The sequence below is a fragment of the Cavia porcellus genome, unplaced genomic scaffold (assembly GCF_034190915.1).
Source record: "Cavia porcellus strain 051 isolate PalLab524CR breed Dunkin Hartley unplaced genomic scaffold, mCavPor4.1 scaffold_1, whole genome shotgun sequence".
Taxonomy (NCBI): Eukaryota; Metazoa; Chordata; class Mammalia; order Rodentia; family Caviidae; genus Cavia; species Cavia porcellus.
In genome coordinates this window covers 226,496,274-226,523,656 of record NW_026947484.1, presented here as the reverse complement: position 1 = coordinate 226,523,656, position 27,383 = coordinate 226,496,274, and positions in this window count along the sequence as shown.

Genomic DNA, 27,383 nt, shown 5'->3' with positions numbered 1-27,383 from the left:
ACATGAAAAATCAAATAAGCAATGCCACAATTGTGATGGGAGATCTACACACCTCATTGTCACAAAGAGAACAATTAGACAAAAAGTCAGCAAAACAATATCAGAGCTGAAACAAACCTGTGAACAAATGGACTTAGTACCTGTTTACATAGTGTCCCCCCCAACAACATCAGAGTAGACATTCTTCTCAGCTGCACATGGGACATTCTTTTCTACACAAGCCCATGAACACACTCAAGTAAATGCAAATATTGAAATTATCCCATGATATTATCTGACCATAGTGCAATAAAATTGGAAAACAATGGGAAAAGAAGCCACAAAAATGACATAAACAGGTGGGAATTAAATAAGACTCTTTTGCATAAGCAATGGGTCATGGATGAAGTTAATGAAAAACTTAAACAGTATCTGCAATTAAACAGAAATATAGATTCAATATACCGGAACATGCGAATGCAATGAAAGCAGTCCACAGAGGGAATTTTAAGCAGTGAATTCTCACACTGGGAAAAAGGAACAAGCATGAAAAACTACTGAATACTGCACCTGAAGCTTCTAGAAAGATAAGAGCAAGTCTAGTGCAAATTAATACAAATGAGAGTAAGAAAACAATATACAGAATTATTGAATTGAAGAGTTGCCAATTTGAAAGAATAAAATTGATAAACCCCAAGCCAACGTTATCAAAAAATGGAAAGAAAATATATAAATTTGATTGTCTTGTGGTGAAACACTACATTGCTTAAATTGTTCTATTCTTACCTGTGTTGTTATGTCATCTTTTATCTTAATCTTTAGAAAAAAAAGAAAGAAAAGACTCAAATGCATGTACAGAGGAATGCAAAGTGTGAAATAACCACACACATTCTGTGGAAATGTAAAAGATCATCAATACCTGCTACAAAAAACTTCATTCTTATAGGATGGAAAACACATAAGAAATGGACAGATTTCTAGACACATATGATCTACCAAAGCAGAATCAAAATGTTACAAAAACGTTGAGTAACACAATATCAGTTTATGAAATTGAAAAATGTAATTAAAAACTTAAGTAACAAAGAAAATCACAAGTCCTGAAGAATTCACTGCTAAATTCTACAAGAAGTTGAGAGGGTATTTAACAGCAATACTCCACAAACTCTTTAATGAAATTGAAAGGGAAGTAATAACTCATTCCTGGAGACAAGTATTACCCTAATTACAAAATCAGAGAAATATCTAACTGAAAAAGAGAATTAGAGGCTAAAGCCCCTAATGGATATAGGTGCAAAAATCCTCAGTAAAATATGAACAAACAGAATGCAACAAATCATTAAGAACATTATGATCAAGTGAAACTCATCCCAGGAAGGCAGGGATGGTTCAACACACACAAATCAATAAATGTAATGCATCATAACAACAGAGTCAAAGACAAAAATCACATGATCATCTCAGTAGATGTAGAAAAAACATTTGACAAAGTCCAGTACTCATTCATGATAAAAACTCTACAAAAAAATCAGAATTGTCTTTGCCTTCATATGATGAAAGCAATCTATGAAAAATCAACAGTCAATATCATTCTATATGGGCAAAACTGAAAATTTTACTCTAAGATGAGGTATATGACAACGATGTTCACTCATCTCTCATACTCAGTATGGTGCTGGAAACATTACCCAGAGCAATTAGGCAAGAGACAGAAATAAAGGGAATAAAATAGGAAAGGAAGAAGTTAAATTAAAATTATTTGCAGATGACATGATACTTTAAATTAAAACAGCATTGAGATTTCATCTCACCCCAGAAAGAATAACTGCCATGAATAAATCAACTGATAACAGATGATGGCAAGAATGTGGGGAAAAAGGAACACTGCTCCACTGTTGGTGGGAGTGCAGAGTGGTGCAGCCACTGTGGAAATTAGTATGGAGATCTCTCAAAAAAACTAGGATTGGAAGTTACATTCAATCCTTGTGGGTATTTTCCCAGAAAAAATTGAAAAGTCATGTCACGGTGATATATATGCACCGACGTTCAAAGCAGCACAATTTGTAATAGCTAAATATTGGAAACAACTAAAATGTCCAACAACCTCAGAGTGGATGAAACAAATGTGGTAATTTTATACAATCAAATATTACTCAGCTATAAAACAGGATGGTCTTGAGGCCTTTATAGGTAAATGGAGGCAACTTGAGAATATCCTCATTAGTGAAATAAACAAGACTCACATTAGTAAATATCACACGGTCTCTTTAGTGTAATAAATAATAAAAACTGATGAGGTAATGGATTTCAAAAGTATAATAGATATTGTAAAAGTGAAATGGAAAGAAAATAGTCTAAATGATATGTGGTGTATATAGTGTGTAAGATAGATGACCATATTACTAAATTTATGTTAGATCATTGAACAGAAAGATTTGCACTGTCGATGTTTGAGTGCTTAGCCACTTTTTATGCTTTGATTTTGTAACTTTAACAACTATTTTTAAGATGACCATATATTATATATCAACTAGTGATTTTATATTAATTTTTAAATTCTATTTTTAATTTTAAAATTTTAAATTCTAATTTTTTTTCCTTTTCTTTCTTCCTTTAAAAAAATCAATAAGACACTGGCAGAAATAATGATCTGAAGACTAGTGGAAGAGATTAGAAGATGAAGTCAACTCTAAAAACACCATGACAACTTATCTTAGCAAAGCAGTTTAGCATGTTCACTGGAAGAAGGGTAGACTGTTTAATAAGTGGTGCTGGAAAAATTGGCTTTCTACATGTTGAACACTAAAAATAGACATACGACTATTCCAATGAACTAAATGAATGTCAAAATAGATCAAAGATTTAAATATTAAAACAGAAAAAATCTCCTGGAATAGAACATAGGTATAAATCTTGAACACATAAATGTGAGCAGAGAGTTCATGAACAAAGCTTAAACTTCTCGTAAGTACTTCAAAGAATCAACAACTTGGAACTCATCTTACTGAAAAGTTTATACACATCAAAAGAAATCACTAGCAGGGTGAAAAGACAACTCACCGAGTGAAAAATTTTAACCAATTGTCCCTCACACAAAGGATTTCCGTCTAGAATATACGAAGAACTGAAGAATATCAGACTCTCCAAATTTAAAAACACAATCCAAAAATGAGTATGTAAGATGCATACACAGTTCTCAGATGAAGAAATACAATTAGTAAATAAATCTAGGAAAAAAATGTTCATCATCATCGATCATCTGAGAGATGCAAGTTAGAACAACACTGAGATTCCTTTTAATAGCAGAAAAAATGGCTATTAAGAAATCAATCAATAACAGATGATGATGAGGCTCTAGCGAAAAAGAAACACTTCTCTACTTTTGGTGGGAGTGCAGCCACTGGGGAAATCAGTATGGATATTCCTCTAAAATGTAAGTCATAGATCTCATTCTACCCAGCTATTCTTCTGGGTGTCTTCCCAGAAGAGTTAAAAACAACATATGACAGCAATATATATGCACCTGTGTTTAGAGCAGCACAATTTTTTTTTTTTTTTTTTTTTGGTACTAGGAATCCAACTTAGGAACTTGTGCTTATTAGGCAGGAATTTATTCCACTGAGCTATATTCCCAGCACCATGTTTAGAAGCACAATTTGTAAGAGAAAACTCCTGGAACAACTCAAGTGCCCACCAGCCAAAGAATAGGTGAAAAGATGTGATATTTTTTATAATGGAGTATTTCTCAGCCATAAAGAATGATATACTGGAACTTATACAGGTGAATGGATGCAACTTGAGACTGTGCTCATTAGTGAAACAAATCAGATGCACGTGTATAAACATTGTATTGTCTCCCTGATTTATGAAATTAAAAATGTAAATAAGGTATAAAATGTACAATAGAAATTGTGAAATGAGAAGAAATTGTTTAAAAGGAAAAGGAAATAGGGTAAGGAAAGGGGAAAGGAAGGGAAAAGGAAGAAACAATGCAATCCAAGTCATACTGTCAATGTTTCTTAGTTCATTAAAAAATATTTGCTCTAATATCAAAGGAAGAATTTTTATCCTAAAACTTTTACTCTGAGTAACTACTTTAAATATATTAATATGTGATGTATTAACTATTTTTATTCTCCTATCATCTTGCTCTGAACTTTTTTTTAATAAAACAAAAAAAGTAAAAACAACAGTAATTGTTTTTAAAAAGAAACGTATACAGGAGTTTGCTTTGCATTCAAAATTAACCTTCAGAGGCCGGGCCGTTTTTACCTACAATTTTTAGGTATAACTGAAAATATATCCTCACATATTTCAGCCTTTTATGCAAAACTATATTTTCATATACTTAAATTCATCATATAATTCTTATCTTTCTATTTATAAATCCAACACATTTAAGTAATTATTTTCAAGAGGACTTTGAATATCAACTGAAAACTTGTACTCTTTTAACTTTATTAGACACCTTTAAATATTGAAATCACATTTCTAAATTAAATTATGTAAATATGTATTTTAATAACTAATTTTCTGATATAGTGAGCAAAACCTTCTAGATTTTATTACTGAATGATTTTCTTACATTTAATAAATCTTTTTAATCCTATGAATATAAAGTTATCTTGGTTATTCCAAAATTATGCATATATTTATTAAAAGATTACCTCAAAATTACTCAATTTTACATTTTGAACTAGAATTGCAAGATTATCACATTAATATGTAAAATTCTGTTAAATTTGTTAAGATATAATATGACAAATATCAACTACACATTTTTTAAAAATTAAAATCCTAGTTCTAATGCTTTGTTTTCTTGATTTTTGTACTTAATTTTAAACATTCTGAAATAGAAATATACATGCCCACACAAGGGGAAGATTATTATGTCAGCTGACTGGGGTTATGTGGTATCTTGACTGTAACAGACTGACCTATTAATTTCTAGAGACATGTGAGTAATTAGGCCCAGCCCTTCTCAGTCAACACTCTACTCTTTAAAAATCTCTGGTCTTCAAGATCCCATGACATATTATTATTTTGAACTCTTATTCAAATGGTTAAATTTTAGATTTCTTACTTAATTTACAAAGTTCAAAGCCAGACATAGTGGTGCATGCCTGTAATCCCAACACTTTGTCGGCTGAGGCAGGAGAATTGCTGCAAGTTTGAGACCAGCCTGGGCACAAAATGAGTGCAAGGCCAGGCTGAACTGCATAGGGAAGCCCTCTCTCAAAATACAAAAATAAATACATAAATAATAAATAAACACATAAAATGAAAAGCTCAAAATTCTTTTGCTTAGTTCTCAATGTCTTTGAATTATATGGGTTCTTGCTTTTCCTTCCAGTTAAGGACTTGGATAAAGTCTTGAAAACCTGATGTTCCTCCATGCCCTTAAGATCACACAACTTTTCTGTACATTTAATGTAATTAAAATTAAAATAACTCCCAATGAAATTTGAGTAGTTAACATAGCTTCACTTCACTATGAAAACTATTTACAATGTCCTTCTACTGACAGAGTAAAATTATAATTGTACTCTTAGAAAGCAGTCATTTTTGATCTAAAAATCCTGCTCCTACAAATTTTTCAACAATTCCTTCATTCATTTATCCATTGAACTTTTGCCAAATCCCTCACTGGCATTAAAGGCCTCTTCCCTGAAAAAAGTGAAACAATTGAGAATTTATTGTCTCTTGTAGAAAAAACACACATCAGAAAAGAAGTAGCCCCAGTTCCCTCATCTGAAGAATAAATTAACAATGAATACAAAGCTCTCTGCATGAGGAAGAGCATATTAGGTACAGGAAAAATAGAGAATTCACACAGGATGGAACTCTGTGCCATGAATCAGACTCGCATATGTAAATACTGTTTTGTCTCCCTGGTGTGAGAAACTGAAAGAGTAAATAAACCTAGAATGTAAAGTAGATGTTGTGTAAAGAAATGGTTTAAAAGGAAAAAGGAACTAGGATGGTGTAGTGGGGAAAGAATGAATGGAACAGTGAGAAAATTTCAAGTTATCTATACTCTCAGTATCTCTTAGTTCATCCAAAAGAAACTTGTGTGCTATCATTGATTGAAGAATTGTTTTGTTCACATCTTGTGCTCTGAGTACCTACTTTGAAGATGACAATATGCAGTGAATTATCTATTGTGAATCTTCTATTACCTGCTATCAAATTCTAGATCTTTTCCATTAAAGAAAAAAGGGTGAATTCCTGAGAATGGGCAAAAGAATTGCTTTCTCTTTTAAGGAACTTTCAGGAATGTCTTGAGATTGCCTTTTATTTATTTGGTGATTGGGATAAATGTAAAACATCACAGATTCTTTCTCAGGAACTTGTTAAGTAAAAGTGGTGCTTGGAACACCATGGAATTCATTATAGGATGAAAAAGATACCAAAGTGTGTTTTGTACACCAACCACTCACTCATAATGCAGCACTATCCTTGATGCTGAACAGACAGTAGAGAATGTAAAGGACAGACCCAATCCTTGGGCTGTGGAGCTTCCATCCTGGTACCAATGGTATCCAAACAACTTGGTCAGAAGAAGGAACCAAGAGGATTTTAAAATCTTTTCTTTTTTAATATGAAAAGGGAGTTTCTCAGACCTGCCATAAGCCTCACCCTACCTGGGAAAAATCACCTGGAAGGACAATGAAGTCTCTTTGCAGATTTTGTGCCACTTGATAGTGTCCTGCTTTGTCTCTTTGCTCTGTTTTGTTTTGTTTATTAGAAGTCCTAATTAATTTCTGTATATTTCTCATCAAAGAAAATTTTTGGGTTTCTTTTGAAACCTCTTAACATTATCTTATTATTGTGCACTAACAAAAATGCCACCGTTCTCTTCTGTATGCATCGTTATCCTGGTAACCCTGTATTCTGCGTCAACCTTTGTCCCCCTTTGTGAAGGACTATTGTTCCCACAATGAGTCAGCTGCAAGTTGCCTGTACTCTGTGTCAACTTTGTCCCCCACTGTAAAGGACGCTTGTTCCTGGAATTAGCCGACCACATGATCATGACTACCAGCTGCAAAACTTCCCATACAGGCAATTGGTAAAGGAAAAACTCTGCTACCAAGCCAAATAAGAAAATAAAATCTTTCTCCACCCTTATCCCCTCCCACCACTGCTTTGTGGATTTCTTTACCTTTATAAGGCTCTCAAAAACCTAATCTAATTATACAGCTTTGCAAAATCTTACTGCACTGTTTTCCTGGTGCCAGCTTAAATGAATTGCTTTTTTGTTTTCATTTAAAAGACATCTTGCCCCATTTTTTGACAACATCTTAGGGTCTCATTCTTGGGGTACAACACTTATGAAACAACCACAGAACAGCACCTAATAAGAGTGAAAAATTAGGCTACATAGCCTTAATTGTTAGTATATTGTCACCTACACTAACATGTATCTTGTGATAAATTTCTGTTTAAAACTTGACAATTTTTCAGGCAGTTTGGACCAGTCTCTTTGAATTTCAAGCAATTTCTCCTCAGACTTTCCTTGAATTATTAAACTCATCTGATGCAAGGTAATGTGACTTGAACAAGGATTTACTTAATTATTTACATTTTCTTGAAATTTATATTCCTCAATTAAGACTATCACAGTCTAGTTTAGGCCCTTTTTATGTAGCCTTTGCTCAGTCTCCTTGATAAACAGAGTATTGTCAACATTCACACCAGCACAACTTGCTAATGGCATGTACCTGAATGATGACTGCTCTAGAGTTTGTATGTGCTCTTTTCTGGAGGACCTACTGGTTATAGTTATGAATGCTATTCATAGTGTATTTCCCTTTTTAATTTCCATGATGTAATCTAATTCAGTCACATTATTCTATGCTTTTTCTTATGTGGATTTACATTTCAAATTTTTATTTGGTGATGGAACTTTATTGCAAAGCTTAATCATGAATTCCAACATGCACAGTTTTTCCTACCATATCTGAAATGAAAAATGTCTAAACTTAGTGTTAACAGCAGCATTATAGTTCTGCAATGTAAGCAGGTAGTTTAATTTATGAAGTTCAAATTCTATAAGTGATTCAAATTGATATAGTCTCTGGAAAAATGATCAATGAATGCTTATGACAGCATTATGAATTCTCCAAAAACTAGGATTAACATAACTGTCCATTAACAAATGAAAATATACATGAACTACTGCATGTGCAGACAACAAAACATTACTCACCAGTAAGAAGGGGTAAACTAATGATAAACACAGTACCGTAAATAAAGTACACAAATACTGAGTAAACACAGCAAGAGAAACACAGTATACATATTTAATGATTCTGAATTATATAAAATACGAAATGAATCTATAATGACAGAGTAGATTGGTGGTTACTGTGAATAAAGTGTCCACTCACCTATCAAACACAAAGGACAGGGTGTCTTTTGAGGGTCTTATGGTTTATGTGAGTGTCCCCCAAGTCTCATGAATTATGGACTGAACCAATTCTAGCATTTGTGGTTGGTTCATTGTCTAGTTCTTGGATTGGTGGTGTGAATGTTTCACTCATCCAGGATTGGAGCCAGGATATGATGTAATGGCAGGGAGAAAGTCTGTCTTGCTCTATCTTGCTAGTTCACAACTTGTTGTTTGCAGCCAGCTATGAATGGTGGCCTCTCCATGCCATGCTGCCATGGAACCAACTGATATGGACTGAAACCTCCAAGAACTGTAAGAAATAAACCTTTCCTTCCCTCATTTTGGGTGTTGAGTATTTTGATCCAGCAACGAAAGGAAAATAAATAAGACAGAGGGCAAAGGAAACATTCTGTTCCTTTAATCAGTAAAGGTTTGTGGGTACATACAATTGACAAAACCTCTAAATGCACTCTCCAAATGAATGCATTTATCTTTGGTAAAACTAGTGAGGAAAATAATTCATCAGGACAGAGAATGTAAAATAGCTCAAAAGACAAAAATAATTTAGCTTAGCATTAGAATTACGTTTGACATAGATTGTTAAATTTAGTGGATTCTTTTCAAAATGATGTAGAAAAATAGTTCACACTTAATCTAGAAGTCTTATTTAAAGGACTCTTTCACTTTAGATACACATGCATACATTTTTTAAATTTCAAATGCACCAAAATTATTTGCTATCCTGTCCAGAATATTAAATCCAGTTTTAAAACCAAGATAAGTTCAGTTATGGTCACCATGCACTAAAATAAAATCTAAATGGATCAAAGATCTAAATATTAAAACAGAAACACTAAATCTATTGGAAGACAAATTGGGTAAAAACCTTGAAAACATAAGAGTAGATAGAGAATTCATGAACAGGACTCAAACCACATGGGAAATGCTTCCTAGAATCAATAACTGAGACCACCTCTTATTAAAAAGTTTCTGCACATCAAAAGAAATCTCCAACATAGTGAAAAGAAAACCCACAAACTCGAAAAAATCTTAGCGAACTGTCCCTCAAACAAGGATTTCTGTCTAAAACATATAAAGAAATAAAAAATCAGACCCCCAAAATTCAAAGACCCAATCCAAAAATGGGGTATCTGAGATGAATAAACAATTTTCAGATGAAGAAAAACAAATGGCAAATAAATACATGAAAAAAAATGTTCACCATCAGTGGTCATTAGAGAAATGCAAATTAAAACCACACTGAGATTTCATCTCACTCTTGAAAGAATGGCCAACATCAAGAAAACCAACAACAACAAATGTTGGAGAGGCTGTGGGGTAAAAGGAACTCTCCTGCACTGTTGGTGGGAGTGTAGACTAGTACAACCATTGTGGAGGTCAGTCTGGAGATTTCTCAGAAAGCTGGGACTGGAAGCCCCATTTGACCCAGCTATTCCACCTCTAGGCATATTCCCAGAAGAACTGAAAGCATCATACCACCGTGATATATGTGCACCCATGTTTATAGCAGCACGATTTGTAATAGCCAGATCTTGGAAACAACCTAAGTGTCCATCAACTGAGGAATGGGTAAAAAAGTTGTGGTATTTTTATACAATGGAGTACTACTCAGCAAAAAAGAATGATCACATTGAGATATTTATAAATAAATGGGTGCAGCATGAGACCATACTTATAGGTGAAATAAATCAAACTCAGATGTATAAATACCAAATAGTTTCCCTAGTGTAAGAAATGAAAAGAAATCATAAAAGTATGTGGTAATCATGATTCCCAATCATATTGGTTTGAAGTCGTATAATGTTTTCACTCTTAATTGCAAAGGTTTTAACCTGGGTTGTTCGATTTTAGTATTGGTGGTAGTACAAATAGCTATTTTGAAGAAAACAACACATCATAAAAGCTAGTGCTGATTTTATATCATCTTGTTTTGAAGTCCCATCAAGCTGTTATACATCTGTTTCCACTAGTTTTAACATGTTGTATCTTACTGTATTTTACTATATGCGATAGTATAAACAAAATTTTTTGTTGACAAAGAGATAATACAGAAACCGTTGTTCATTTTCTGTTAACTGGTTCTAAATACCCTGTAATTCTTTCATTCTCTTTAATGGCTTCACACTGTCTTGATATGCTTGATGCTATCGTATAAAAAGTTATACTCAAATAATTCAATGAAAGACGCACTATGGTGGCTACTATGATGTTAGATTATCTGGGGGTGGAATATAATGATGCTTAAATTGTTAAGTTCTGACCTGTGTTGTTTGGTTACAATGTCCTCTTTTATCTCAATCTCCATCCTTTTTTTAAAAAAAATAATCTATTTTTCTTTTTTTTTTCAATTAAGGGAAAACTAAATAAAAAATTGCAGGATATATTATAGTAATTTTTTGTTTTCCTATTAACCTGATTTGAACCCCAGTATTGCTCTCCCCATCTTGTTCTGTCTGATTTTACTATGTTCTATTTTGTTTGATAGTATCAAGTTTGAGGGTATAGGCAACCACTTTGAAGGCAATAAGATTTACTATGATGCCCATTATGATTTGACTATTATCTTCTTTTGAAGTCCTGTAAGGTCTCCATTGTAGGTTTTATTGGTCTTGTTCTGTACTGTTTTGATCGATCAATTCTATTATACCTGATGATATAGGCAACTCTTTTTAAAAATAGCAAGAGGCATAATAGTAACCATTTTTGATCACCTGATATTCTATTTTTGCATCATGTACTATGCCCATCCTTCTGTTCTAACCGACTCTGTTTTGTTTAGTCACGTTAGGTTTTATTCTCTTCAAAAAAAGTAATAAGAACTGTGGGAGAAAAAAAAAAAAAAAAAAAAAAAAAACCCAAAAAGTGTAATTGTTACTGTAAAAAGAGAGGAAAGGAATGTGGTCTAAGGGATATAACTGCATGTATGTTTGAGTGTGTAGGATACAAAAACGTATTACTGAGCTTTTGTTGGATCATTGATCGGAACTGTCTGCAATCTCACTGTACGAATGTCCACTTTATATGCTTTAATTTTATAACTTGGACAACTGTGTCTAGTGATTTCTTACTGTATATTATTTTTTTCTTGAAATTCTGTATTATTTGTACCCTGTTAGTGCTTTGTTTTTTATTTCCTTTCTTTTTTCTCTTTAAATTAAAAAAAAAGAAATTGATGCAAGATCAAACATTTGTTCAGTGGATGGCAGGCACCAGGATTTGAACACAGGCAGCTTGATTCAGACTATTATTATGACTACCATACTACAATGTCTTTTAACCTGATGAAAAGAGCCTGTGTTAATGAGTGAAATAGAAAATCTTTCTACTTTAAGAGAGAGGAATTGAAATTACAAATAGGATTGAAAATCATGAATATATGTACCTGTGCATTTCTGCAAAATGAGTATCCCTATTCTGCAAATATACACTCATAAAATGATTTATCACGCTGCAAATATACACCCATAAATTTTTTATTACAAAATTTTAAATAAGTAAATATATTGAAAATTTCTGATTAAAAATTAAAAGTCTTCCTAACTTAACATTTAAACACCTGTCTGGGAAGGACTTTTCTTCAGTGCCATAGAACATGATAGGCCATCAGCTGATGGTCTCTTTCTCTCTCTCTCTCTCTCTCTCTCTCTCTTTCAACAAAGTACTAGGAAATCTTGTTTCCTGTTTCTACTTTAATCTAGGCTTTCTAAAAGTATAGCACATTTCCAGTGAAGCTCATTTTTGCAAACTTACTTCCCACTATTAGACCCTTAGATTAGGAATGCCACTGTTCACAGAAATGTGGTTCATTTTCTCAAACCAGTACTTAGCACAATGTGAGTCTCACAATGGCAGTCATAAGTGCACCATTCAATGATAGCTGTGTAAGTGAGTATAAAAAGGATTGTAAATAGAGATTGGTCAAAGGCATAGACTTGTGTTTAAATATTAGCTCAAAATGTGATAACATTCTTTGAAGAAGAGAGCACAAAGAAAATTAGGGTGGTCCTATGGTGATAGTGTACACTTACATGATTCACCTAGCTCATTTACATTAGTGTTAGTCATAAATACTCTGAGGGAAATAATATCACAGGCATCATGTTTTACTCTGAAAATGAAAAAAAAATGGATGAAGGGTAGGAAGAAAGGAAAGGATCCCCCCCAAAAAAAGCCTTGTGTTCTAATTACTGATTCATCAATATTCATCAAAAATTACTACATCAGTTGTGTCAGTATATTTCCTTAGCTGTGAAAGGAACAATTGACAATATAAAAATGTATAAAATACCTCTGTTATTAATGATTTTATGTGTCAATGGGGAGTTGAGTGACAAACCCAGGAAATTAAGATGATATAGTAAGTTCCTCCAAAATAAGCAGGCTGGGGTACACAAAGATAATGCAGTAAGTTAAAGGCAGACCTGGAGGGGTGCTACCTGCAGGTAAAGGGACAGTCCCATTGGATTCTCATTGGAATCCAAAGAAGCAGTGATATGACAACTGCTGATAAAAAGGTGAACACAGGACAGGGTGAAGGTTCTCAGTTGAGCAACTATGGAACCACCAGTGTCTTAAAAGTGTAATGTTAAAGATACGGTTAAGGATACATGGGATTCTGATTCCAAATATCCAAAAAAATAAGTTAGATGAAAGAAAATAAGACCTCTAAATATTTTAGCCAATAAGAAGAGAGACTGAAATGAATTCAAAATGCAAGCAAGAGAAAAGGACAAAGAGTGTTTCGAAGGTTAAATCATATAATTTAGTGTAAAAAAGAAAGAATTATATTTCAAAAGACAGAAGTCTGAGAAGAAATTACTAGGACAAGAAGTGATAAAAATGCAGTAATTAGAAAATCTGAAGTAGAAGAAGTCAGAGGTACTTCACGGCATCTGTGTTTCCTACCAGTACCACTAAAGCAGACAGTAAACAGTAACATAGATAGAAAAATAATTTCTTAAGAATAGAATCATTAAGATCAGGATTGGTCATCTGATAAGAGTCATGTAACATAAAAGAGAGGATCAATGGTAGGCACTAAAATGTTGTAAGCTAATTGAAGCCAGAAATTATGTTCCCATGCTTTATATAAAACATCTTACATTGAAAAGCTGTTCAACTGTCATTGTCAAAAGAATAAGTGATTTGGATTTCTAGAGCTAGAATGTGATAAGCATGTGCACTTATTCTTTTTATAAGATTAAGCCTAAACTCCTTAGCATGGCACAACATGTCTCTCGAGATCCGCTCAAGTCTTAATATTCTAGTGTACTTCTCACATATTCTCGCACAAACGTCTTCTACCTTAACTAACCCATTATTTAATGCTCTGCATTTTAAATTTCTACACCTTTGCACATGCTGTTCACCCTATCTGGAAGGTGTTTTAGGTGGGTTGTGATATCACCTCACCATAAATGCCTGCCAGAAAACTTGTTTATCTTCTAAATCTCAGACTAAATGATTCCTCCTCTTTTCAACTTTGTTACTCTTAGCAAAGAATTACCATTTAACCTCCCAAGGTCCTGTTGCAGTCCCTCTGCAGCCTATGAGAAATCTTAAGGATAGCAGCCTGCACTGTCAGGGTTGGACCCTGACACCTGTTTACAGAATGAGAAGAGTCAATTTTAATTGAAGTGACTGTATCTGTTCTAACCTATATGGGAAATACTTGAAGCACTGATTTAATTCTATTTAACCTAATTCAGACTCACTGAGGTTGAATGAGTATCACCAACTGCTCAAATTGTTGTAAGATGAACCGAATCTTACAGACACTTACATGCACGTAGGCATGCTGAAACTCAACATGAACACATACTCACAAAAGACCCAAAGCTTTCACTTTGTGTTGATCTTAATGATCTCTAAACTTCGAACATTCAGGAAGTTAAATCTAGGACAGAGTTGTAAATGATCTTGCTAAGTTTTGAGACAATCTGCAAAGACTAGGTTAGATATTTATTATTTTACTTTAATTTCTGGTGTTCAAAAAGCATGTAAAAGCATTAGTTACATATAAATTTAAAAATCTGTGGTGAGGTTAATGACTATATACAACAAGAAACACATTGATTGTAAATAGTTGGAAAAAGTAGTAATTGAAACAGATGATGTAGCCTTCATTCAAGAGACAACTCTAAACATAGAGAAGAACCTTATTTCCAGAAACATCATGCTACATTAGACAACTGTCTAGATTTTTTTAAAAGTCCAAAAGGATACAAAGAAACCAGAAAATGCAGCCATAAAAAATAGACAAATATTATCACTGAATAAACCCAAATTTTGACTTTATTTATTCCAGATTCTTTACCAATAGTCCAAAGAGACAGAAGGATATTTACTATACATAAATAGATTAAAATACTTTCATTACTTGTAGACAAGAGCTTTGGGACTTTTTGAGCAATTGATAGATTGAATCTATCAAGTTCTGTATCACATTAACAAAGAAATGTCAATCAAGCCTTGCATACAGACAAGAACATGTAAGTTACTAGCTAAACTTTATCAAAAAATTTCCACCTACCCAATTTTTGAGAAAGAGAGCACTTCAATAACCACTATCATGTGTTACTTTATTTACAAACTGTATACCTAAATAAAGTTGTATTATGTATGTAAAGTCCTAAATAAAGTTGTATTATGAAGTAATTCTGATTTACTTATTAGGACAAATAACTGTATCTTTAACTACTTTATATATTTAGGTAATGTGAAAAAAATTCAAATGGAAATTTGCATAATTATCTGACAAATATAATTAACTTCCCCATTCAACAGATGAGGAAAACTAGGCCTAATGTTGACCAGTTAACAAAATGTTTCAGAGATATCTAGTGAAAAGGCAGAGATTTTGAACACTGGTGTTTTATTTACAATTTATCCATATATACCTGCAATATAGTGTCTCTGACATGCTATTCACTGGAATCAGACAATTCAGAATATTTGCTGATTTTTATTTGGCCCTTCTTAACAGGATAAATCTTAGCTTTTTACATTTGATTGACCAGCTCCATAATTACAGAAGTATTATAGGATTTGATATGTAATATCTAAAATAAACTCTTTCATGAATTAACACTATCTATATTTTAGTTTTAGGACTATGTAACTTTCTTATTGCCCAGGGAGACTGCCGCATACACATATTCTCCACCTTTAAAATTTAAGAGAACACAAAGGGATACTACAGGTAATCCCTTTGTTTTTATTGTGGAAGGAAGACAGCAAGTGTATTTTGAGCAAATTCTTTGTAGTTATACACTCATTTAAATTAGTTCAGCTAAAAATCTGAATGACCTTTGAGTATCTGACACAATAAAGATTTCAACATAAGATACATGTATGTACCACATAGGTAGTGAAAGAGCAGGATAGTTAAACTAAGTAATAAAAATAAACAACTATGCCTAAATGGTTTGGAAAGTTCTCAGTATAAATCTGGCAGTGCTAATACTCAAAATTATCATCATAAAAGCCACTAAACTTACTTTTCACTTTGATGGTTTAAAAGTCTTAAATGAGAATCTAAGGATACTTGTGGAGTGAGCCAGTGAATGAAGTGAAATGACTAAAAGAGATTGAGTCACTGCTAGGGACAGAAGCAGATGTTTACTTTTCAAGTGAAAATTTGTCCAAATATCATGAGAAGCAAACCCTTGCAGAAAGCACACTGCAGACAAAAGTGAGGAACAGAGGTGGCGGATAGATAGAATGATGCATATGATGCTGAAATTCTCTGCAAAACAAGTTTTCTCAATCAGAAACCTTGTCATGAATACCAAGAGGATACAGAGACAGTCTACAATTAACAAAGGAAATCGCTGATTTAAAATGAAGAGATGAAGAACCAAGGAGCCTCAGTGCAATGCAACCTCCAAAAATATTTGGCAGCATGCACTGAATGTGACTCAGTTCTGTAGGGAATGCCATGCCTAGCCAGATTTGTCCAAGAATGTAATTACTATGGGCAAATACCCTTTAATTAGGATTAGTTTTACATAGCACTGAGGTCACATTTATAAAACTTTATATTGCTTGGGGGAAAAAGCTGGTATAATTAGGCACTACTCCTACTATTTAATCATGGCTTTGGAAAGTTTCTGTCACATCTGAGCAATTTACAAATGTGTCACATTGCTTTGCTTTTACCTTTTCTTGTAACCCAAGGTATTTTGAGCAAAGTTATGAACACTATCCTAGTCCCAAATGTACTAGACAATGGAGAAATTAATATATGCAATATTTGCATTTTCAGTCTGATTTAGGAGAGTTCATAATTTTGACAGTTTCTCCTTTATCTGAACTGTGTAACAAAGAATGGTTTCAGGTTTTCCAAAACATTATGTGTAGAAATTTAAGAGAAAACCTTCCCCTCCTTATTCTTCTGCCCACCACCTTTGAGTTTGAGAAGTTTATTTTTTTTTGCAGGAGTGGTTGAGGGGATACGTAAGATAGTAAATCACGAGAGAAAGAGCATTTGTACAAGTGGAAGAGTTTCATGGGTTGTGCTAAGATTGCCTAGTTGTCCTATTTAATTTCTTTTTAAAGTACATATCAGTGTATTCTACCACCTCAGAATTCTTGTAAGAACAAGAAAGTGGAGTGAGGGAGGAGAAATGGAGCAAGAGCATAGGTGGAAGGGAAAAATGGAGGGAACATTTTTTCTCCTAAGAATAAGTATTAAACCACTTCCAGTATATTCTGCAGATATTAACCTTCCCCCTCCTTTTAGATGAATCTACATTTGACTTCATTTAACCTACCATATCACTCAACCTGTATTTCTTACTTCAAACCTTGGGGATATGAAATACTCTATAGCAAATTCATGGCTCAACGATAACTTACTGGCACTCTTGTTAGCCTGGACCAGTGCTGGTGAACATGTTAGAGCTTTCTGTGATACAAAAGCCTGCTGTGGCCCACATTCCATAGGTTGGCCACCACTGGCCTGGATGATGGGCAGCTGAGATCAAGAGCTGGTCCTTTTCCTAGCTGGAGGAAGATGCACTGAAACTCCGGTTCCTGAGGCCTTCAAGATCCCATCTTATGGCTTTCTGGAAAGCTTCAGCACATAACTACACTGACCCAAAATTTCCACTGCCTCACTGATCTTCACACTATCAAATGCTCTTGGAAGTGTCTTATTAAAATAGAGCTGCATGTTTAGTTTTATTTTCTCCAATGACAATGCAAAGTGAATTTTCAGGTTGGGATGTAGCTTAGAGGGAGAATTACCTAACATGCAGAGGCCCCGGGCACAATCTCCAGTAAACCACAAAAAAAAAAAAAAAAAAAAAAAAGTGAGTTTGGTGGGGTCTAAAAAGATTAAGTCTGTTCCTCATCTTATTTATTAAATAGACAATTCATATAATTTTCCAGTCAAGAATAAAAACTAAAGGGAAAAAGATTCTTATCACAGTTTGGAATAAATAGTTATTTAGTAACCACTGATGCTAAAGAAAACTGAGGTGATTTGTATCTACCAAAATAAAGGCTATGCTTTGTTCCAAGGACTGTTGTTGGTATTCTAAGTAAATCCTACCAAAAAAAGTCTTGTTCATGGGATACTTTTTCATTTTTGGACTTTGTAACACTTTCCACATTCTACCCTGCATTCAAATTACTGATGGTAGTTTATCTCTCCATATGGATTAAAAATTCCTTGAAGGCAATGGCCTCATTTCTATATGACCTTAAAGTAGTTAAAAGATGATAATTGCTCAATAAATATTGATTAAGCATATATAAAAATAAATGGGTCCTAAAAAATTCCTGTCCCCTGAATTTTCATCAGTGTGTGTGTGTGTGTGTGTGTGTGTGTGCGCACATGTTTGGTGTTATTGTTTTCTATTTGTAAAAGCTCAGGTTGAAGATAACCGAAAGACATGACCACGCTGCATAATGTTAGTGAGCTATATTCAAGGTTCATCATAAAAATATCAAACCAGGACTCAACACACTCAGTAGATACTAGAAGCAGGTACTAAAAGACCATCTACAAATGCTGTCTACCACCTCGCAATCATGTTGACCATGTAATCACTGTCTTGACCAATGCCTACACTACTATATCACAGCACCATGTGTACTCTAAATCACTGTTTCTGTCCAGATGTTAACTAGCAACACTGACAAGAGCAAAATGTGCTAATCACAGTGATTAAATCATGAGTGACTCTCTAATAGCAGTAATTACACAACACCCTTCAATCCAAACACCATACTAGTTCTCAGTGTAATGATATATTACTTATGTATGCGTAATAAAAGCTGTAAGAAGTTTGGCCAGAAAAAATAGCTTTTATCTTTAAGGTTTTTTTTTTTTTGCTATTTTTTTTATTTAAAAGGAAAAAGGAGGAAAAACACAACAAAACAAAGTGGTGTAAGAAGTGGTGTAAGGGTATAACTAATACAGAACTACAAAAAAACAACAGAAAGAAATCATCAGTTCATAAATTACACATTATCATCTTAGAGATAGTTGCTTAAGTCACAGTATCAAAGCATAGAGTATCAAAGCAAACAGAATGGACTTAAAACACTGAGACTGCAAAGAGTTGTGTTCTATGATCCAACCAAAAACATTGATATGGTCATCTATTTAACAACCCTGAATACACTTGCAGTTGTATCCTTTAGAGCACTTTTCCCCTCTTTTTTACAAAAAAGTTTACACATTTTGGGTTTTATTACTCTTTCGTTCTTATTACTTTTTTTTGGAAGAGAATAAAGTCAAATATGGCAAAATAAAGCTGTCAGTCAAGACCAAGGATAGACATAGCACATGATGTAAAAACAGAGTACAAGGTTATCAGCAATGGTTACCATAATGCCTCTTGCTTCCTTAGAAAGAATTGTCTATCTCATTGGGTATTATAAAGTTGAACAAAACAGTAGAGAACAAGACAAATAAAACCTAAACCTTGTAAACATTACAGTACTTCCAAAGAAGATAACAGTCAAACCAGAATGGGCATCATAGTGAATCTTATTGCCTTCAAAGTAGTTGCCTATACTCTCAAACTTGATACTATCATACAGAATGGAACAGAGTCTAATCAGTCAAAACAAGATAGTGGGAGTATTACAGGACTTCAAATCAAGTTAATAGGAAATCAAAAAAGTTACTATAATATATCCTGATATTTTTCCCCTTAATTAAAAAAAATTCTAAAAAACAACTAAATAATTTTTAATGAATAAGGGAGAGATTGAGATAAAAGAGGACATAACAACATAAAAATACAGGTCAAAGCATGGAAGTTTCAGCAACCTAGTGCTTCACCACCAAATAACCCGACTTAATAGTAGTTACTATAGTGTCTGTCTTTTACCTTGAAATATTTGAATATAACTTCATTTACTATAACTTCAAACATATCACGTCAGTGTAAAAACATTCAAGTGGATGAAAGCATTGTAGGGTATTTAGAACCAGCTAACAGAAAACAAACAATGGTTTCTATATTATCTCTTTGCCTATAATGATTTTTGTTTATACTATCACATATAATAAAATCCAGAAAGATACGTCATGATAAAACCAATGGAGACAGAAGAACCATAGTTTGGTGGGGCTTCAAAACAAGATGATAGCAAATCTGCACTAGCTATTATGATGAGTTATTTTCTTCAAAATAGCTGTTCATTTCATCACAGGCAATAATATCAAGCAGCACAGAATAAAGCCATTCCAATTAATAAGTGAAAACTTTGTAAGGCTTTAAAGCCACATAATGGGGAATCATGATTACCACATACTTTTATATATTTGACTCATTACTTACATTAGGGAAACTATTCGGTATTCACACATACAAGATTGATTCATTTCACTTATGAGTATGGTCTCAAGCTGCACCCATTTATTTGTAAATATCTCAATGTGATCCTTCTTTATGGCTGAGTAATACTCCATTATATAGAAATACCACAGCTTTTTTATCCATTCCTCAGTTGATGGACACTTTGGTTGTTTCCAAGATCTGGTGATTATAAACTGTGCTGCTATAAATATAGGTGCACATATATCACTGTGGTATGTTGCTTTCAGTTCTTCTGGGAATATGCCTAGAAGTGGAATAGCTGGAACAAATGGGACTTCCAATCCCAGCATTTTGAGAAATCTCCAGACTGACCTCCACAATGGTTGTACCAGTCTATACTCCCACCAACAGTGTAGGAGAGTTCCTTTTTCCCAACAGCCTCTCCAGCATTTGTTGTTGTTGGTTTTCTTGATCCTGGCCATTCTTTCAGGAGTGAGATGGAATCTCAGTGTGGTCTCAATTTACATTTCTCTAATGACCAATGATGATGAACATTTTTTCATGTATCTATTTGCCATTTGTATTTCTTCTTCTGAGAAGTGCGTATTCATCTCAGATGCCCATTTTTGGACTGGGTCTTTGAATTTTGGGGGTCTGAAATTTTTTTTAAAATTCTTTATATGTTTTAGACAAAAGTCCCTTGTCGGAGGGGGAGTTCGCTAAGATCTTTTCCCAGTTTGTCAGTTTTCTTTTCACTATTCAGGAGATTTCTTTTGACATGAAGAAACATTTTAATAAGAGGTGGTCCCAGTTATTGATTCTGGGAAGTATTTCCCATGCAGTTTGAGTCCTGTTCATGAATTCTCTACCTACCCCTATGTCTTTAAGGGTTCTACGCAATTTGTCTCCCAATAGATTTAGTGTTTATGTTTTAATATTAAGATCTTTTATCAATTTAGATTTTAATTTAGTACATGATGATAGGCATGGGTCTAGCTTTAGTTTTCAGCAAATGGAGAGCCACTTTTTCCAACACCATTTATTAAAGAGACTGTCGTTCTCCCAGTGAACCTGCTTGGCTCCTTTATCAAAGATAAGGTGGTTAGTGTGTTTGTAGTTGTGGTTGTATCTTCTAATCTATTCCCTTGATCTTCAGCTCGGTTTTGATTCCAGTACCATGTTGATTTTACTACTGTTGCTTTGTAGTATAACTTCAAGTCAGGGATTGTGATACCTCCTGCCTTGCCTTTGCTGCTTTGAATTGCCTTTGCTATTCTAGGTATCTTCTGATTCCAGATGAATTTTAGCAGTGATTTCTCTAGGTTTATAAGGTATGTTGATGGTATTTTTATTGGGATTGCATTGAATCTGTATAACAGTTTTGGGAGAATGGCCATTTTCACAATATTTATTCTTCCTATCCATGAGCAAGGGATGTCTTTCCATTTTCTGAGATCATCTTCAATTTCTTTTCTCAGTGTATTATAATTTTCTCTGTATAGGTCTTTCACTTCTTTCATAAGGATAATTCCCAAATATTTCAGTTTATTTGCCTACTAGTGTGAAAAGTGTGTTTTCTCTTATTTCCCTCTCTGTGATTTTGTTGTTACTGTATATGAATGCTATTGATTTCTGAGTATTCATTTTGTATTCAGCTACATTACTGAATTTATTTATTATATCTAAGAGTCTTTCAATGGAGTTTAGGGGGTCTTCTCTATAGAGTATCATGTCATCTACAAACAATGATAATTTAACTTCTTTTCCTATCTTTACCCCTTTTATTTCTCTCTCTTGTCTACTCACTCTGGCTAGTACTTCCAGTACTATATTAAATAGGAGTGGTGATAAAGGCACCTTGTCTTGTGCCTGATTTTAAAGTAAAGGTTTTCAATTTTTGGCCATTTAGTATGATGTTGGCTGTTGGTTTGTCATAAATGGCCTTTATTATATTGAGGTAAAGACTATCTATTCCAATTTTCAGTAAAGTTCTTATTGTGAATAAATGTTGGACCTTATCCAAGACTTTTTCTGCATTTATAGAAATGATCATGTGATTCTTACTTTTGGCTCTATTTATATGGTGGATTAAATTTACTGTTTTATATATGTTGAACCATCCTTGCATGCCTGGGATGAATCCCACTTGGTCATGGTGTATAATCTTCTTGATGATTTGCTGCATCCTATTTGCCAATAATTTATTGAGGATTTTTGCATCTGTGTTCATTAGGGAGATTGGTCTATAGTTCTCTTTTTTAGTTGGGTCTTTCTCAGGTTTTGGTACTAGAGTAATGTTTGCTTCCAGGAATGACTTAGGAAGGATTGCTTCCCTTTCAATTTTTTTGAATAGTTTGAGGAGTGTTGGCATTAGGTCTTCTTTGTATTTCTTGTAGATTCTGCAGTGAATCCATCTGGGCCTGGGCTCTTCTATGTAGGTAAGGACTTAATTACATTTTCAATTTCATTAATAGAGATTGGGTCATTCAGCAATTTTACATCCTCTTGATCTAGCTTTGGTACTTCATATGTTTCTAGGAATCTGTCTATTTCTTCTGTGTTATCAAACCTTTGAGAGTAGAGGTTTTTGAAATAGGTGTTGATGATCTTCTGTATTTCTGTAGAGTCTGTAGTGATTTCACCTTTTTCATTTCTTATTGCATGAATTTGAGCTTTTTCTTCCCTTTTTTAAATAAGGTTGGCTAGGGGCTTATCAATTTTATTTATTCTTTCAAAGAACCAACTCTTTAATTTGTTGATTCTTTGGATTGTTGTCTTAGTCTCTATTGTGTTGATTTCTGCTCTGTTTTTTATAATTTACTCTCTTCTTTTGGCTTTGGGCTTGACTTGCTCTTCTTTTTCTAGCTGTTTGAGGTGTAGCATCAGATTATTTATTTGTGTTCTTTCTGTTTTCCTGATGTGGGAACTCAGTGCAATAAATTTTCCTGTGAGGACAGCTTTCATTGAGTCCCACAGATTCCGGTAAGGTGTATTTTCATTTTCTTGTAGTTATTGTTTAATTTCTTCTTTAATTTCCTCTGTGACCCACTGATTACTCAAGAGTGTGTTATTCAGTTTCCATGTGTTTGTGGGATTTTTGCAGTATCTTTTATCCTTAATTTCTAATTTCAAAGTGCAATGATCTGATAACATGCAAGGGATGATTTCAACTCTTTTGCATTCGTTTAAATATGTTCTGTGGCTAATATATGGTCTATTTTAGACAATGACCCATCTACTGCTGAGAAGAATGTGTATTCTGATGTTGTTGGGTGGAACTTCTGTATATGTCTATCAAATCCATTTATTTACAGATGTGATTCAGTTCTGTTATTTCTTTGCTCATTTTCTCTCTGGTTGATCTGTCCCTTGGTGCCAATGGCGTGATAAAGTCTCCTGTTACAATTCTGTTATTGATAATTTGAGTTTTCATTTTGGTTAATATTTATGTAACTTTGTGCTCTGGTGTTTGGTGCATATATATTTAACATAGTTATCTCTTCTTCTTGGAGTTTTCCCCTAATGAGGATGTAGTGACCTTCTTTGTCCTTTATGATCATTGTTGGTTTAAAGTTCACATTTTCTGCAAAGAGAATGGCTACTCCTGCTTTCTTTGGATTCCAGTTGCATGAAGTATTGTTTTCCATCCTTTGACTTTCAGTCTGTGTGTATCCTTCTGTGTTAGATGGGTTTCCTGTAAACAGCATATGGTTGGATTTTGTTTCTTGATCCATTCTGCTAGTCTGTTTCTTTTGATTGGTGCATTGAGACCATTTACATTAATGGTTATAACTGTTATATGCTGGTTTAATGTTGACATTTCATCTCTCTGCTGTTGCATCTTTAACTTTCTGTTCTGTTTAGTTATCTGCTTTGCTTAGTGGTTTCTTCCTTTGTGCATCTAAACTGTGTTTCAATATTTTTTGCAGGGTTGGCTTGGTGTTCATGAAGTTCTTCAGCTATTCTTTGTCATGGAAGTATCGTATTTCACCATTGATTTTGAATGATAGTTTTGCAGGGTACATCAGTCTAGGTTGGAAATCATTTTGCTTTCGGATCTGGATTATTTCACTCAATGCTCTTCTTGAATTTATTGTTTGTGCTGAGATGTCTGCTGTGATTCTGATAGGTTTTCCTTTATAAGTGATCTGTCTTTTCTCTCTGACACATTTTAATAATCTATTCTTAGGTTGGATTTGTGGGATGGTGATTATTATATGTCTGGGTGTAGTTTTATTTTGGTTATGACTATTTGGAGTTCTATAGGATTTACTGAACTTGATGTTGGTTTCTGATCTCATGCTTGGGAAATTTTTAGCTATTACTTCTCTAAATATCCTCTTGACATCCTTTATGTTGCCCCCTTCTTTTTCATTAATCCCTATCTATCTTATGTTGTTTTTCTTTGCATCATCTTGCAGTTGTTGAATTGTTATTTCTCAATTGTTTGTTATTTTTTAAAAGATCTTTCCTTTCCTGTTCACTAGTTGCAATCCTGTATTTGAGTTCTGAAATTCTATCTTCACTTTCATTGAGGCAGTTTTTACAGCTTTCAGTGGAGATTTTGATTTCCTGTATATCTCTGTGCATCTGCATTATGTATTCTGTTTGTTTCTTATATTGCTCATGTATGGATTCTATCTTTTTGTTTAGTTCCTCCAATTTTTAAACTGTGTTTTCTTTAGATGTATTCAGAATCTCTTTCAATTCTTTTATCACTTCTTCTTTTATCTTGAAGATTATTTTGTGTTTGAATTTCTTTAAAGCTTCCTTGCATTGCTTGTTTATTTCAGTGCTATTATGTCCGATGTTTGAGGTGTATGGCATATATTTTCTTCTATATACATTGCTCCTAGGGTTTCTTGAGATGAGCTGGATGTTTGAGGTTGTAATTTGGTCTTTTGTTTTGTCATTTTCCTATATTTCTGTGTTCCAAGTGTTATTCAAAAGCTTCCTCAATGTCTGTTGGAAATCCACTTTTATGTTCGCAGTTCCTGGGGCTCTGGCACCGAGTTCCACCAGGCCATGGGGCCTCTGGAACCAGTGGCCATCTTCTGCCTGTTTAGAATTCCAGATAACCTGGGCTCCAGGGACACTGTCCACCCACCTGCTTGCCTGAAACTCCACAATTCTCTGAGCACAGCTGGAATGGCGAGGCAGATGTAGGCGCCTGGGGGGCCACTTAGTCACTTCTTTGCACCCAGGAGGCTCGAGGGTCCGGAACAGTCTGGGCTTGGGGCAGAGTGCACTGGGCACTTACCTCAGGCCTCAGGGCCTCTGGAACTGATGATGCTTGCCTGCTTCCTGCAAAATCCACAGTCATCCAGACACGCGGGGAGGCAGATGCAGGTGCCCCAAATCCACCCAGCCCTTACTGTGCACCCAGACGGTGCAAGAGTCCCAAGTAGGCTGGGCTCTGGGCATAGTGTGCGCCCACCTGCTTGCTCAAAACTCCACAGTTCTCCGAGCACAGTCAGAATGGGGAGGCAGATGTAGGTGCCTCAGACCCACTTAGCCACTTCACTGCACCTGAAAGCCTGGAGGGTCCTGAACAGTCTGGGCTTGGGGCAGAGTACACTGGGCACTTACCACAGGCTGCAGAGCCTCTCGTACTGGTGATGCTCACCTGCTTGCTGAGAAATTCACAGTCCTCCAGACACACGGGGAGGTGGATGCAGGTGCCCAGATCCGCCCAACCCTTACTCTGCACCAACACAGTGAAGAGTCCCAAATAGGCTGGGCTCTGGGGATAGTGTGTGTCCACCTGCTTGCTGGAATCTCCACAGTTCTCCAAGTGCAGCTGGTCTTTAAGTTATTTAATATCACATTTTTTAAAAGGAATAAATTAACAGGGAAAAACGAAAGCCTGGAATAATTAAGGTCAGGGATGGAATGCTCCAGGTTCATGAGCCAGACTCAACCAACTGACTGTGACTTTCCACACATGAACAAGTTCCCTTCATAAAAGGTTTACAGCTAAAGCAGAGCTGGTTTCAGACTGAATTAAACCAATACTGCGCAAAAAAGTGAGGGAAAACAGTGTGAGATCAATTAAAACAAATTAGTAGTGAAAGCAATAGCTGGGTGTCAACATGTTCTGCTGTGTTATTAGTATGACAGCTGAGTGATATTTAGAGAAATTGTACTGCCTGAGGGGAGACCAGAACCTTAACCGGATACAGCAGGCTGGGACCTCGCCAGAGTCACCCTGCACTGTCATTCCAGGAGGCCACCTGCCACCATGAAAACACATGTGAGAAACTTCTCTCATACAGCCTCCAACTCAGCTGCTAGCATGAGAATAGCATCCCGTTGTCTTCACTGCTGGGTGCAGACCTCATTTGGTCAATCATATGACTGTGGAAGACAGCCAGTGCAAACCCAAAACAACTAGAAAGTCAGGTAACCTAGGTTCTGCATCAGAATGTTTAAGCTGTCCCAACTGCATCCAGAAACCTCATCCAAAAAGATGAGAATACATCACCTGCATTTACACCGTAAAGTTCTTGAAGATGGCATGAGAAATCCTATGTAAAATCACTTTGAAAAGTGCGAACATTACCGATCAAAGAAGGAATTCTTAACGATTGGCTGGAGTTATTTTGAAAACTGATTTCCTATCTGCTCCAGAGCATGCCATACCGAGACTGCTATTGAACTGCTGGCTTCTTCTTATATCACAGAGTAAATCAAAGACTACATGATTGTAAAGAAACTGTAGATCAGTTGTAACTGATGTTCAATCTCATGTTGATTGAATGCTTATTTTCCACATTTTGAACAGTTCATCAATAACAACTCTTTGAATTAGGTTTTATTATTTTTAAATTACAAATAAAGTACTTAAGGCTTAGAGAGGTTAAGCCAATATTCTCTTGAAGAGCAGGGGATTAAACCACAGAGCATTTGCTTTAAGACATAATGTTATGTCCCACCTTCATTTTATTCATTACATTGCAGTAGAGTATTGTGTAGGATTAAACTTCAATGGCTAACAGGAAAATAACATGAGCAATGATACAAATATGAATCATTTACCTGGATTCAATTTGAAGTAAATTGTGTTTATGCTGAGGGAAGAGTTTTTAGGGAATGTTCCACCAGATATTATGTATTAAGTGAAGAAATACATGTCTGCTCTAGGAAGACATCTCAACCTCTCCTAAAATGTGAATCCTATCTGAAAGAGATTTTCTGTAAATTATTAGATA